Below are 14,138 nucleotides of genomic sequence, written 5' to 3'. Positions count from 1 at the left end.
AACCAAAGTCGCGTCTGCCATCTTGGGTGGAAGTGAAAAATTCCATAGCACCATTCAAAAAGGAGCTGGGTCAGTCTCTTGGTGCCTTGGCAGTATTTATCCAATTTAAACTGGATTATCTGGTCACTTGTCTCATTGGCATTTGTGGGATCTTGCTGTGTGAAATTTGGCTGTACATTTCCCTATGTTCCAACAATGACTGCACTTCAAAAGCTATGAGATCATGGAAGCAAACAGAACAGGAGGTAGCCATTTGGTCTATCGTACCTGAGCTGGTTTTTGAAAGAGCAGTCTTGTGTAATTTTACATCCCTACTTTTATGGAATCGATCAATTTTCATTGGCTATGAGGCAGTTTGGAATGCTTTTAGGTCGTGAACAATGCTGTATAAGTGCAAATTATTGCTTTTCTTTCTTAATCACACTATATTACAGATCATTTCTTCCTTATTTTTGTCCTTTCCTCTATGTTGCTAAAGTTACTGGCACCAGAACTACCCAAGTGGTGATAGGGTGTGACAGGGAAGGTTATTTGACTGTAAGTGGGAGGGAGGGTCTGCATTATCAGGTGCATCGGCAGTCTTGCCATTTTACACTCTTTAATTAATGTGCTAGTATGTTTTCCACCAATGCAGCCTGTTGTCAGTGGGGTTGAAACCAAGTTCCCCCAATCCATTCGTAATCCATATAATCTTCTTGATCACTGGTGTTCCACAGCTCCCGTTATCTCTCCCCTATTGCCTGAAAACAACCACCTCAGAAAAGCCTTTCCAATGTTGGCATTTTTTCTTACTTTTTGCAGTCTAGATTCCGAGGGAATAATGGTCCATGCAGGGATTATTGCTCGTCTTTCAGCACCTCACTGAGAGGAGATCCCACTATGAACAGCAAGACTGCAAAAAGCACATTTCTCTTTGCTGCTATTGTGAGTGAAACGAGGTGCGGGACATTGCTCATATTGCATGGTTCCTTGCTAAAAGTGATTGTAACCGAGTGGATTTGTTACTTCTTAAAATTTTTTATTTGTTTATTCTCAAGTTCACTACCTGTTTATGGTATGATAGGTGAAGGATGCCAGAAAGATAACTGGTTACTCTGATCATAGAGTTACATTAGAGTCTGCAAAAAAGCTAACTTCACTATTGGAAACATTGGCCTTGATATTACCCCCCAGCCTACCCCATGATGGGCAGGAGGAGGTCAAGGCACAACTTAAAAAAAGTGAAATACACACAATGCTACACCAGCCTTCTGTGCGTGAGTTTTTTTTTCACTGCGTGGAATATCAGAGCCTCTGAGCATCCTAATGTGCGAGCTGGCACACTTCAATTCACATATTGAAATTGGGCTTCCACTGTGTAATTAGGAGCCCGATTTAGAACTTGCTATTGTTGACGAGGTTTCCCAGGGATTGTGAAGTTCGGCAGTGAAAAGGAGGCAGGAGCTGCTGGCTCCACAAGCTAAGTGCCTTTTACAGCACTCCCTACAGGTCAGCAGGAGCAGGAGCGCTCTTCCACAGGTCTCTCAATGAAACCTGCGGCCTCAGCAAGGCCCAATCACCAGCTTCACACCACCACCCCCCCCACCCCCCTCCAGCCCCTATTGCCAACCTCCCCCACAAGCAAAGCGAAATGTGCTTTTTGCAGTCTTGCTGCTCATAGTGGGATCTCCTCTCAGTGAGGTGCTGACAGACGAGCAGGAATTCCTGCATGGGCCATTATTCCCTCGGAACCTAGACTGCAAAAGGAAAGAAAAAATGTCAACATTGGAAAGGCTTTTCTGAGGTGGGTTGTTTTCAGGCAATAGTGAAGAGATAACGGGAGCTGTGGAACACTGATGATGGAGAAGATTAAATGGAGTGCAAGTAGAGTGGGGAAACTTAGTTTCAATCCCACTGACAGAAGGCTGCATTGGTGGAAAACACAAAGTTCATTAATTAAAAAGTGCAATATGAAAAGAAACTCATTGTAGATGCTCCTGAAAATACAGATCCTCCCTCCCAGTTATGGACTCAATCACAGACCTCCTTTAAGTCCCCCTGATCCCAGGCCTCTCCCCTCCACCACCTGATTAGGAGGGCGGTCCCTGAGGGCCCCTGCCTGTGGCTCTTGCTGCCAGTGTTCCTCCTCGCTTGCCAGTCAGGCTGTTTGGACGGCTATTGGGCGAGAAACGGACAAACAAAAACGTTAATGAGGCCCTGTTGTTGAGACTGGCTAGATCTCCACTTTCTCAGCTTTGCTGGGGTTCTTCAGCCATTTCTGGCCTCGCTCGCACCCTCCCTGGCCCACTCCGGCAGACCCCACTTCCCGCCGCGCGCTCCCTTCCAACCCCCAACCCAGTGCTAAATATCAGGGCCGTTGATGTGGTATCTGCATGAAGCCACTGTGCAAAGTTCCAAATTATGACAGCACTTTAGCAAAGGAGAGTGCTTGGTTACAACAGATATAAGAGGGGAAACACAATAGATCAAGGGGTTAAAGTGAAAATGGGTTCCGTGTATCCACTGTACATATCCAAAAAGTCATTCTGAAAAGCGGCATCATCTTTTCCTCCTCTCAAATCATTCATTATCCAGCATGTTGAGAAATGCACTAGAAACACCTTTTGATTTTGGCTCACCTCAGCTTGTTCTGGTTCCTTTTGAACTTATAGTTTCCTTTTGTCCCAATACCGTTTCCTGCTTAATTTGTTATACTCATTCTACGATGGAGGGATGCCAAATTGAACTGTAAATGCCTGCCTGAACAAATTTTTAAAAAATCACTTCACGAAGATGAAGTGGTTTATAATTGTAACATAGTGCTGCTGTGAAATATTGCAGAATGTTCTATGTTGAATATCAGTGCCAAGCAATTTGTACCCTGCTTAACTTAAAAGAAAACTAGTTGAATTCCTGTATTAAGAACATTAGATGGAGAATTCAAGGATGCCACTTGGTCCTCAAAAGCTGAAGCTGTCAAGAGTCCCGGTGATACGGCGAAGTCCTGTGCTAACGTGGGGTCTGTCGACAAAAAGCTTGCATTTCACTACCTCAGAACATCCAAAAGCACTGTACATCCAATGAAGTACTTTTGAAGTGCAGTCACTGTTGTAATGTAGGAAACACAGCAGCCAATTGGCACACAGCAAGATCCCACAAACAGCAATGTGAGGGGGACCAAACAATACGGCTTCAGTGATGTTAATGGAGGGATAAATATTGACCAGGGAGTCAGGGATGACTCTCCTGTTATGAAAAAAAAAAATCAGGTTTGACCCAAGATTCCTCCTTATATAGCGCCTTCCCAGCCTCACTGGAGCAATTTAGAAAGGTGGCAACTGAAGGCATCAAAAGGAAGGAAAGGAAATCCGAGACCTAGCCAACAATGACTATTCATTAACTCCTAATGGTTGGTTCATCAGCTGTACTGACCAATGCCTGGAATCCGTTCCTAACAGTGACCAACGAACATCCAGAAAGAAGGGAAAGTCAATTCAAGTGACTTGCATGTAACTCCTTAACTGCTTGAAAACTGCACCTGAATTCACTTGATGGGGATTCTAGCTGACATTTGGCTCTACCAGTAGCAATTGAGAATGTCCTGTTCTTCCTAGCGGGCCGGCCAGGAGGGCAGGCGTGGCTCCAGAAAGCACTGGAACAGGAGGCCTGTTTTGAGAGCGAGTTAGACTTGAATTCTGTCTTGCATTGTACGCTACTCCACCTGAACTCAGTGTTGCTGGCAAACCCACAGGGCAGAGGAGCAGCATGCTGCATATTTCTTTAGTCAGAAGTAGGTTAGTATCATGACAGTAAAAGAACTGAACTGATGCACCATCAGGAAAAAGAAATCAATCATCGGAATAAATGGCACTTGAAATGAGCCAAGTCGTGTGCTGCCTCCCAATTAAAAGATTCCCTGCTCTGCCAGTCACTTTGGCTCCATTACTTTGGTTATGGTTAAGTTAAGTCCTGTACAATTGTATGAACAACCCTTAGGCCACTGCCTCTTTGTTACATGTAAAATAAACCCAGCTGTTCCTCTCTCAGCTGACCACGTTTAATGGGTAGATTGTTGTTCAAACCAAGTCAATAAAATGAAAAGAATTTAGGCTCCATTGGCTCCATTCCCTACAGTCAAGTAAACTCTGCCTTTGGAATATTTGGCCTCAACAAATGAGTGTAAACGGGAGCAGAGTGAAGTTTCCTGCTGCCTGATCTCCTCTGACCCTCAATGAACTCATTTTTATATTAGATGAAGTTGAAAAGTTAGTAAAGAAGCCAAAAAAGTTGTACATAAAGAGCAGAGAGTACTGCAATACCTACGATAAGAGCAGGACAGTGCTGAATTTATGAGAGGCAGCAGCTTAAACTATTATCTCCTTCCTCATTTTTTTGGGGAACATCTATGTGACTCTTCTTTCCATCATGGCTGTTTAAGATAAATACTAACTTACAAAACCATTGCCATTTACAGCACAGAATAGCCCATTCAGCCCATCAGGTATTTGCTGTACGTTCATGTAGTAATCCTCAAGACCAATCTTGCTGTTCTGCTCTCTCCTCAGAGGCTTGGATCTACCTTTGCTTTAAAAGATCTTTCCCTCGATAAAAGCAACAATCTCTGATTAAAAAAAAGACTGTCACAGCTCTGTGTATGTAAAAAAAATTCTCCTCACCCCAACCTCCTTATTTTTGGGTATAAAATTTGGATCGGCCACCCCTCCCTTACTGACACATCAATTTAAGGTCACTGCCATTTCCCTATTCGTGCGATTAAAACTTTTTATAAAGCTAATGGGATTTTTATTTTTTTTTTTGCTTTATGAACAGAGACCAGGTGGTAATTTCAATCTTGCAAATGAGGTGGGCTTGGGCCAGGCAGGAAATAAAACTGGTAAAGAAATTTCAAACCCAGTCCCAGCGCACCTCAAACCACTTCCAGTTTCAACAAACATGTGCAGCTAACCCACTCTGAGAGGCAAGCCGGTCATTGAAATTTTCCAAGGAGAAGCCGTGCCCATATTTTAACGAAGGTTCTAATTTTTAACTGTTGTCTGGGTCTCCCTGGTCTTGGGAAACCAGGTAAGTAAAAGGTGGTGATAAAGGGCTGGTCCATTAGGTAAGACTATTTATAGCACTGCCTGTGGGCCAAGAGGAACAGGCATGTTTCCTGTAGGTCCAATAAGGTACCCAGAAAATCCCAAACACCCCCTACCCATCGCCAAAATCTCCCCCCTCCACTGCGATCACCCTCACCATGCTTACCGTTGCTCCCTGATTTCCCTCATCTCTTCCCCCGGCCCCATCCCTCAATCTGTCATTTCCCTTACCCCACCCCCATGCCCTGCATCATCCCCTCATGTCAGCTTTTCCCCAGGATCACTGACGGTTCAAATACTCCCTTCTCATTTCCCCACAATCACCAACCCCCAGCCAAAGCACTCTGTACCCACCCACCCTCCCCCACAATCACTGATTCCCCCCGCCCCAACACTCCACCCACCCTCTGTAATTGTTGAACCCCCTCTATCCACGTGTCACCAAACTCTCCCGTGATCACCAACACCCATCCACACTTTACCCAATGCCTGCAAACACCTAAACCCACTCATTCAAGGTCTACCCACTCCCTTCAATCACCAACCCATTCCCCAGCCCCTCTATACCCAGCCCTCATGGTGAGCTCTCCTCCTGCCAACCACAACCACCAAATCCAACTGCTACAGCTTTGTGCCACAGTGTGCCACTCTCTGACACACCACCAACCAGGCTCACTGTCGGGCAAGGAAGCTGGAAGGAAAATAGGAACATTTCAAACGTGCCCTTGACTTAAAAGGCCACACTGTTTGGAGAAACCTGCCCTTCCTGAACATAACTCTGCCCTCACCACTCTGAGACCGCACCTCAGCAAATAACAGGACCACAGAGTGCATAGATGAGGGGGTTAGGCTAAACGTAAATCATTGGTTAGGCCCCAAATGTTGTACTGTGTCCACTTCGGGGAATCATGCCTTCAATGCTCAGAGGAGGTGCAGAGGAGATTTACTAGAATGGAGACTTCAGAGACGCAGTTACATAAAGAGACTAGAGAAACTGGGGTTGTTCTCCTTTGGGGCAGGGAACATTAAGGTGAGGTTTGATAGAGTCATTCAAAATTAGCAAGGATTTTGAGAGAGTAAACAAGGAGCAACTGGTTCCCAAGGTAGTAGGATTGGTAACTGGAGGACAGAGATTTAAGGTTACTGGAAAGAGCAGGGCAGGAGGACCAATTGGGTAGCTCCTTCTGGCTTGCTGGCCAATTAGCCTCCTTCTCTGCTGTATAGTTTTATAGGTCATAAAAAGGTTAACTAAATCATCTCCTAACCTCTGTGCTGCTGTGAAAATAGTCCCAGTATTTCAATTCTCTCCTCATAACTGTAGATTCCCATTCCTGTCATCTTTCCCATGAACCTATGTTGTTTGCTCACTATGTCTTTAATGTCCTCTTTTATACAAATCAGGTGCCTGAAAGTGTATATGGACCATGCTCCTTAAGATGAGGGAGTGGGGAGAACGGTTTTTGGAGGGAATGCTGAACTCTCAGGGATGTAGAGATCCAGCCAAATTGAATGCAGGACTCGTACCATTTTTCCACTTTGATCCCTGGCTGGTAGCTGGCCGGATTGGTAGACTGTCCGAGTGTGGGTTGGGAAAGCTGCATTTCTTCCAGGCAGGTACCAGCTTGAGAAATCCCTTCAGTTCAGGTGGTTTGCCAAATCTGAAATTTGACTGATTCAACATTGCCAAGCTCATGACAAATGACTCTAAACACTAGCATTAATCCTCAATATAAACGGGAGGATGAAAAACAATTGGAATTCTTCCAATCTGGAATCGGCATCAGAGCCTGGCAACTGCGAGGGAGGGAAAGAACTGGGATTTGACGGTGGGGGGGATTGGGGGATGGTGGGGTGGGGGTTGACTGAATGCAGCGGTGAGGGGAGGCCATGATTTACAGAAGGTTTGCTTCCAGGGCCGGAGGGAGCATTCCTGCTCTTCTTAGCTCACAAGCATTGCTCTAAAACATACTTGCCTCCTGCCATAAGTTCTTCCCGCCACCACTTCACTGCCTGGTTTCCCGATCCCTGGGAAATCCAGCAACTATTACATTTTATTCAGGTTCACAACTGCACCATAGGGGCTCATTTAAATATTACAATAACATGTCCCGCCTCTCCAAAAAGGGACCCAGACATGCCATAAAAATGGCCGCAGACGTGTAGGTGGTGGGTTGGTTTTGTATTTCACAACTTTTAATTTTTAACACTTCGGATCCTCTCCCACCCTGTGAAGGCAGGGGTCGGGGTAATACCGAGCGCCCATGTAGTATTTTTGCATTTTGTTATTTCCGTGGCCCTTCTACTTTTATGCTCCTATTTATAAAACTCAAAACGCAAGTGGCATTTTATCTATGGCTTGGCCATCCTGCACTCACATTGGCAGGGAATTGTGTATAACTTAAAATGACTGACCTCGTATATTTTTCATAAAGTGCCAGGGCACATGCCATGCTCAAATTAGCTACCCCTCTCAGCCCATTTGTTCAAGGTGGCTATCACCAGTGCAGCTAGCTGGTTTTAGTATTAAACAGCAGAAACTGAACTTGTAATCACAGCCTGGTGAATAGTGGATCTGAAAATGTTAGGGCCAGGGCCAGCCTGGTCCAGCCCGAACATGCTCAAAGCTTGTAATTGTAAGAAATGAATTCTGTAGCAAAATTAAACAGTCTGAGTGAACAGGAAAACCAGGGAGAGAGCCATTAATCCATTTCCTGGGCTTTTTCTTTGATGGGAGAAAGTTTCCCCCCGCTTATTTATTTAATCCCCTCTAATTTGGCCACTTAATCCCATAAATTATCCCAATGGCCGGCTTTTAAATACTTTGGGCGGACGTAAAGTGGGCTGTAATGATTCTGGGTTTGACTCTTCCTCATTCCCATCTGTCCGGTGACACCGAACTGAATAAATGGGTAATAGTGGGGTGAAATCTACGGTCAACCTCATCACAAATTCACCTTGGTGGCTCAGTGAATCATGCCACCATCAGCTTCCCCACCCCAATACACATCTTGCATGGCAAGAACCAGAGATGCTGCCAGACTTGCTGAGTTTTTCCAGGTAATTCTGTTTTTATTTTGTTTTGGATTTCCAGCATCCGCAGTAGCTTTTAGCTTTTTGTTTTTATCTTTCAAGTTTCTGTATTGCTGAAGGGAACTGCAGGCAATTAGCTACAGTCTCTAAATTGTGTTTCTGGGTTAGTGTAGACAAAGCTACGGGGGAGGTGGTAGTGGGATAGTGGTAATGTCACTGGACTAGTATTCCAGTGACCCAGGGTAATGCTCTGGGGACCCGGGTTCGAAACCCAACATGGCAGATGACGGAATTTGAATTCAATAAAAATCTGGAATTAAAAGTCTGATGATGACTGCAAAACCATTGCAGGTTGTTGTAAAAACCCATCTGGTTCACTAATGTCCTTTAATGCCGTCCTTACCGGGTCTGGACCCACAGCAAAGTGTTTGACTCTTAAATGCCCTCTGAACAAGGGCAATTAGGGATGGGCAATAAATGCTGGCCTAGCCAGCGATGCCCACATCTCATGAACAAATAAAAAAAACACCATACAGGCAAAAAAAAGAAACAAATCTGCTGTGTATTGTTACTTTCCCCCTTTACTTGTTCAACAGTGAGTGGAGTAGCTGTGGGGGGGCGGGGATTCCTTTTTGTTGACTGTAGCAAAATGACTTGTAAGTGAATATCCATTTATGATCTCTATTATCAAAGGAAGAGGATAGAACTTCCATTTATATAGCGCTTTTCATGACCTCAGGACATCCCAAAAAGCTACAAACAATGAAATACTTTTGAAGAAGATTCCCTGTTGTCATGTAGGAAATCAATTGGCACACAAGTTCAATGTGATAATAACCAGTTCACCTGTTTTTGGTAACACTGGTTGAGTGATAAATATTGGCCAGGTCAATAAAGCCAACAGACAAATATGCCCCCACCCCTTCTTCCCTGTAGGCGGAATCTCTACAGAGTATGTGGTCTGACCTGGACCACCAATGCCAATGTCAGGACCACCGAAATAAAAGCAAAATACTATGGATGCTGGAAATCTGAAATAAAAACAGAAAATACTGGAGAGACTCAGCAGGTCTGGCAACAACTGTGGAGCGAGAACCAGAGTTAATGGAGCTCCGAAGAGTCAATGGACCCAAAATGTTAACTCTGTTTCCCTCTGCACAGATGCTGCCAGGCCTGCTAAGCCTTTCCATCATTTTCTGTTTTTATTTCCAATCCTCAGACTATTAGGACATTTGATACTTGCCGCATGAAATATGCCTTTTTGGGTGAACTAAAAGTTTGTGTGTTCCATCTTTTTGTACCATATGGAATAGCTGGGAGGATGACTAGTTGCAAAAAAAGGTCTCTCTCTTTCCAAATTACCATCTGAAGCTTACGACAGAACTGGTGGCTAAGAAAACTATCTTCTTCACTATTTATCTTAGTTAATTTCAATAACTCGTTGATGTTAGTTTTGCAGTTTGATGCAAGGTAACCTGCCCTCCTGTATACATTTCAGGCTTAACCGATCTTTCATTTACCATTTACAAGGCTTTGCATTGAATTCTAACTGTTCCTACCCGCGCTAATAGTTTCAGTTGAGAGCTACTCCTACAGTGAATATTGTATCATTGTGAAAACAATGGCAGCACTGAACAGAAAGAGCAACTCTGCTCAGTGGTGTGAGATTACAGCCAGGGAGAGATGAAATTCACAAGGGAATCGGTCATAACTGTTGCAAAATTGTGATCAAAAGTCCCTGAAGGCCAAATGTCTAAGGCAAAACTGCATAACTAACTACTGGCTGGCACCTCTCTTTGAAATGGCAGAATGCCTGTTCTATTACAACAGAAAGTGTGGGTTGAAAATGTACGATTGGTGAGAATATTATTTCATTAGCAGTTCATTAACTACCTAGATAACAGGGAAACAAACACCCCATTAAAGAAATGTGTTGAGTTGATTTTCTGTTTTGCATATATGGCTGTAATGCGAGTGAAACTGATCTCCATCGCTAGTGTAAATTGGGATCGTAGGCTCCAGATCAGAAGGTTCCGCCCCAAGTCCAGTGGCAGGCATGAAAGTCAGTGTGATTCCCGCTGGGTGGAGGGGGCAGCTGAACATGCGCGATGTTCCACTGGTAAACTCATTAATTATGCATCCATGAGGAGCTCAGCGAATGTGGAGGCCGGGCGGGTAGGAAATCACCAGCCCCTCAGTTACCTCACGGGGTCCAAGGTTCTGCCGCCATATTTAAATGGCACCCGGACAGCCGTTCACTCAACGCAGGCCAGGAGCTCCGCATTATTCCCCCCAGAGTCCTTGCAGCTGCAGCTCATCCTGGAGAAGCTGACCGATGTGAGCAACCGCATCCCGGGACCTACCGGGGGGCCTCCAGCATTGCCTTTCGCTCATCTCTAGATTAGAGCACTGCTTGAGATACACCCATGGTCGGGCCAATGCTTGCCATTGCAGTGGTCCATGATCGCCAGCCTCTTGACCTTATAGAGGCCCCGTTGCCTCTCGCTGCTCAGGCCATTGCTCCTTCTGGCCCCGTGCCAACGTCACTCTCCAGGACAAAGCTGCCATCTAAAATCGGCACCCCATCCATCACCTTAAACGTTCACCCACTGCACTAGGCACTGTGGCTGCAGTGCGTACCATCTACAAGATGTATGGCAGCAACTCACCAAGGATTCTTTGACAGCACCTCCCTAATGGCCAACCTCGGCTCTTTAGTAGAACAAGGGCAGCAGCTGCATAAGAACACTGCCACCTGCAAGTTCTCCTCCAGTTCGATGATTCTAAAGTCATACACCATTCACGGCTTGGAAATATTGAAAGTAAACCATTGGGGAACAGAACTATTCACTTAGAGACTTTGCCATTGAACTGAATGACCAGTGTTGCTAACTTGTATTTGCCACCTGCTTTATTACACTATACAGATACTAATTTCAATACTGAACATTGTCTGCAGGGTTACCATAACTAAAGAAAATAGTCATTAAATACTGAAAATGAAAAACAAAACTTGATATGTCTGGCTAAGCAACACTTACTTTTTTTAACCCAACATGCTAATTTTAAGTAATTTTAGTTTCATTTATTGATAATTAAAAACTACTGTACATGAATGGGAACATAGATATAAAGGATAATTTCCCTGGCCTGGCACTCCCAGCAGGGAGCTGTGCTCAAAGGGAGAAATTCAGACCACGGGTAGCCCCTACCTCTTCACTTACACTCCTTTCAAAGGCAAAAGCAAAACCTGGAAGAGAAACAGAAAATGCTGGAAAAAAACTCAGCAGGTCTGACAGCATCTTTGGAGAGTTAAACGGAGTTGACATTTTGAGTCTGTCTGATTCTTCTTCAGTGCATACGGGTCACACGGACTCAAAACGTTAACTCTGTTTTTCTCTCCACAGATGCTGTCAGACCTGCTGAGTGTTTCCAGCATTTTCTGTTTTTCTCTCCCTTCAAGGACAGTTTCCCTTGGAGTGAAGGACCAGTGAATTTCCCCTTAAACTATTCCTCTTTTTTTTTTGTTTCTCAGTGTGAAGGATCCATCTACAGCTATTAATCTGTGAAGAATATCAGACAAAAATCAAAAAGCTGTGAAAATATTTTTCTTGTTGCTACATTTCTGGCCCAGATGAGTTGTCCTGTCGTGGTACATTTTTTTTTTGAAAAATATACTTTATTCATAAAATATCTGGAAGAACATTACAAAACATTTCTAAATCGCCATCACAAAAAGTGCAATCAGATTCAACTTTTACACATGGATCACGAGGAGCTTCAATACAATCAATGAATATTACAATCATTTCAATGTGGTCATTACAGACAGTCAGACAGTGCAATGGGATTGGAGTTATCGACATCCACCATGTTGCACTCTGAGGTGCTTCAATACAATTATAATACAATTAGTATTCAATGCATACATTCATTGTGAGCTGTACAGCCCGAGGGGTCTATACAATTCCCAGTCCCTTGGTGCGCTGTGGCAGAAGGGTCTTAGACAGCGACCTTTCCCCATTGCACCTTTGTGGTGGCTGCCCCAAGCTTTAGTGCGTCCCTCAGCACGTAGTCCTGGACCTTGGAATGTGCCAATCTGCAACACTCGGTCAGGGACAACTCTTTGCACTGGAAGACCAACAAGTTTCGGACAGACCAAAGAGCGTCTTTCACCGAGTTGATGATCCTCCAGCTGCAGTTGATGTTTGTCTCAGTGTGTGTCCCTGGGAACAGCCCGTAGAGCACAGGGTCCTGTGTCACAGAACTGCTCGGGATGAACCTCGACAGAAACCACTGCATCTCTCTCCAGACTTTCTTTGCAAAGGCACAATCCACAAGGAGGTGAACAACGGTCTCGTCCCCACCACAGCCACCTCGAGGGCAACGTGCCGAGGGGGTGAGACTCCTGGCGTGTTGGAAGGATCTGACGGGGAGGGCCTTTCTCACCACCAGCCAAGCTACATCTTGGTGCTTGTTGGAAAGTTCTGGCGATGAGGCATTCTGCTAAATGACTTTGACAGTCTGCTCGGGGAACCATCCCACAGGATCCACACTCTCCTTTTCCCGCAGGGCCTCTAGGACGTTACATGCCAACCACTGCCTGATGGACTTGTGGTCAAAGGTGTTCCTCTGCCTAAATTTTTCCACCAGGGACAGGTGGTACGGCACGGTCCAACTACTTGGAGTGTTCCGCGGCAGCGTGGCCAGACCCATCCTTCGCAACACCGGGGACAGGTAGAACCTCAGCATGTAGTGACACGAGGTTCTACACACAGCTTGATGCAGCCGCACACAAAGGTGGCCATCAGTATGAGGGCGATGTTGGGCACGTTTTTTCCCCCCTTATCTAGAGACTGGTACATCGCGTCCCTGCGGACACGATCCATTTTTGACCCCCAGATAAAGCGAAAGATGGCTCGGGTGATCACCATTGCGCAGGAGTCTGGAATGGGCCAGACCTGCGCCACGTACAGCAACAGCGAGAGTACCTCACACCTGATTACTAGGTTCTTACCCACAATGCCCAGTTTTCTTTGCACCATAGACACTTGCTCCTTCCAGTTTCTAACGCAGGCCCCGGTCCCTCCGAACCATATCCCCAGCACCTTCAGGCCGTCTGACCTGACGGTGAAGTGGCTGCTCAATGATCCTTTCCAATTGAAGCCCATGAAAAAATAAATCAGTGGGGGGGATGTAAAATGTGCTGTCCATTCACTGCTTTGCCCTATTGCTGACAACCAACATCACCCTGACTACGTCCACAGCTTGAGAACACTATCTGGTAATATGCTAATCCCACCTCTGAATTCACCATCTTCTAATCTAAGAAGATGTCGAATTCCACTGATACTTACAAAGATGCTTATCAGCTGACTAGGCGTGTGCCCTTCCTGTGGCTTCGCAGAGAACTGGTTACTGACCTATACAGATCGGGAAGGCCTTGGGTTTGATCCCTGCTCTGTGCTAAATTTGCTGATGAGGCAGTTGCTAAATTGGTTGACAATGATAGAATCGCAAAACAAGTTGCGAGGAGGGCACAAAAAGTCTGCAAAGGAATTGAGGTAGGTTAAGCGAGTGGGCAAAAATTTGGCGGATGGGGTGAAACGTGGGAGGATGAGAGGTTGTCCACTTTCGGTAGGAAGAATAGAAAAGCAGAATATTATTTACATGGAGACTGCCCAATACTGCGGGAGAGGGGGATCTGTGTGCGCTTGTGCACAGAATGTTAGCGCGCAGGTACAGCAAGTAATTGGGAGATCCAGGCCTACCTCAGCAGCGAGCAGGGGGGCCAGGAACTCCAAGTCTCAACGGCCTTGGGAGTTTTGTGCATATACAGACTAGGAGCAGGCCGTGCATTGCTCAACGTGGTGTTTTGTAGTTTTTTCAAGCTGAGGACGGGCCCAGTGTGCCTACGTACAAGAGGAAACAGCGCAAAGACACAGATCATGTGACTGGGAGCAGAGCGTCATAGACGAGAAGCGTACCAGGCAGGAGACAGGGAGGGGTTCCAAAAGAGTCATCCCAGAC

The 14,138-nt window shown here is 45.5% G+C and overlaps 1 protein-coding gene across 6 annotated transcripts in view; it reads right to left on the bottom strand.

Moving 5' to 3' along the window:
• qtgal (queuosine-tRNA galactosyltransferase) overlaps positions 1-14,138 on the bottom strand; it is a 304,657-nt gene that overhangs the window by 210,561 nt on the left and 79,958 nt on the right. Inside the window, exon 1 of one of the 6 annotated variants that reach the window (XM_078570693.1) lies at positions 7,491-7,598. The exons of the other annotated variants lie outside the window; for them this stretch is intronic. The gene's annotated coding sequence lies outside the window, so the exon portion shown is untranslated. Of the gene's footprint in view, positions 1-7,490; positions 7,599-14,138 lie in introns of those variants that run through there. 6 annotated transcript variants of the gene reach the window in all.

The sequence above is a fragment of the Cetorhinus maximus genome, chromosome 24 (genome assembly GCF_964194155.1).
Source record: "Cetorhinus maximus chromosome 24, sCetMax3.hap1.1, whole genome shotgun sequence".
In the NCBI taxonomy this organism is placed as follows: domain Eukaryota; kingdom Metazoa; phylum Chordata; class Chondrichthyes; order Lamniformes; family Cetorhinidae; genus Cetorhinus; species Cetorhinus maximus.
The sequence above is the reverse complement of the archived record's forward strand: the minus strand, read 5'-3'. Positions and strand labels throughout refer to the sequence as shown.